This window comes from Frankliniella occidentalis, unplaced genomic scaffold (genome assembly GCF_000697945.3).
Source record: "Frankliniella occidentalis isolate FOCC.00 unplaced genomic scaffold, Focc_3.1 Scaffold175, whole genome shotgun sequence".
In the NCBI taxonomy this organism is placed as follows: Eukaryota; Metazoa; Arthropoda; class Insecta; order Thysanoptera; family Thripidae; genus Frankliniella; species Frankliniella occidentalis.
Window position 1 is genome coordinate 319,142 of NW_026267301.1, and position 1,456 is coordinate 320,597.

General features: G+C 46.8%; 1 pseudogene; it reads left to right on the forward strand.

Annotated features, from left to right (window-relative positions):
* Nucleotides 1-1,456, forward strand: part of LOC127750351 (uncharacterized) — a 46,955-nt pseudogene that overhangs the window by 37,683 nt on the left and 7,816 nt on the right.

Sequence of the window (1,456 nt, forward strand, 5' to 3'; positions counted from 1 at the left end):
TCACCGCCCCGACCCCGCGTTCGCGGTCAGGTGCCGAGCCTACACGCACATGCACTTCCTGTGCCTGCACCGCCACTGCGCCCCGGCCCGGCCCCGGCCCGGCCCCGGGCCCGGCAGCGCGCTTCGCACGTCTCGAAACGCCGCCGCGCCCCGCCACTCCCTCCAGCTACCGCAGCTGCTCAGAGACGCTGCAGCCGTCGAGTGGCTGATAGCCAGACGCGGCTGCGTAGCAGCCGGTCCAGTCGGGCAACAGTCAGCCAGCGCCTGGCTGACTGCAGCGCCTGCCGCAGCCGCGCCAGTTGCGCAGTGACGACCGGCCGGCCGCCTCAGTCAGCCGAGCGGCCCGAAAGTCCGAGCTCTGCAAAACAGGCGAAATTTTCGGCCCGAGGGTTATATTTTCACGAGTCACTCCTGAGGAAACCCCCCAATTTTTTTTTTAAATAAAATACATTTTGCGACTTGTGGTTTTGTAGCCGCCCTTCTGCTTTGAAAAAGCTATCCAGCGGGCTTATGCAAACGACCTCGTGTCTGTCTGTCTGTCTGTTCCACAAGAAGGAGATGTGCTAGAGACTTTAAATTTTCGGGGGATCTTACACTGTTAAAAAGAGTTGTAAAAAAACAACCATTTTTTAAACGATACAGCTGTAAATAAACAACAAATGTTGTTTTCATTTGACCCCTCGCGATACTTGTGTTATTCGGCTTATATTGGCCCACTACAGGAACTACTTGGTATTACTTTGTTGTAAATGTACAAGAAAAGAGTGGTTAATTTTTTTAGCAATACATTTCGTTCAATAACAACACACTCGTAATATTACAACTGTTTCTCCCAGGAGCATAACGAAAGTGACTGTTTATGGTCAGAAGCTTTGTTTCCAAGATTTTTATCAATGTTGTTTTTTTACAACATGTGTTGTTAAAAAGCAACATGTGTTGCTAACAAACTTAACTACACTTTCGTTGTTAATTTACAACAGTTTTTTTAACAGTGTAAGGTTCACTTCCACAAAACAAAACGCCTACGGCAAATCCTGTCAGCTACCCCTAAGGGGCTAAAAGGGTGTATCGAAGAAAACAGGACAGGCCAAAAAAGTTGGAAAAAATATACTTTATTATAAGATCTCCTAGGGGTTAAGTTGAGAAAATAGAGCCCTTTGGACGAAAATTTCGTCCGTTTTGCTCTATCTCTCACCGTTTGGGCGCTAGAGTGAGTTTCTCTCACAACACTGTCCCAAAAATGATTTTATTAATTTTCGAAAATGTTGGATGGTCTCCTTAGGGGTAACTCGGCGAAATAGAGCCCTGTGGGCGAAAATTTCGTCCGTTTGGCTCTATCTCTTACTGTTTAGGCGCTCGAGGTTCTTTTTAAACGAAAATTAGCTAAAAATTGCCATAGTGAACAATAAGATGTAGAAAAAGGCCTAAAAACCGCAAAATAGAAAGGAAACTCCCC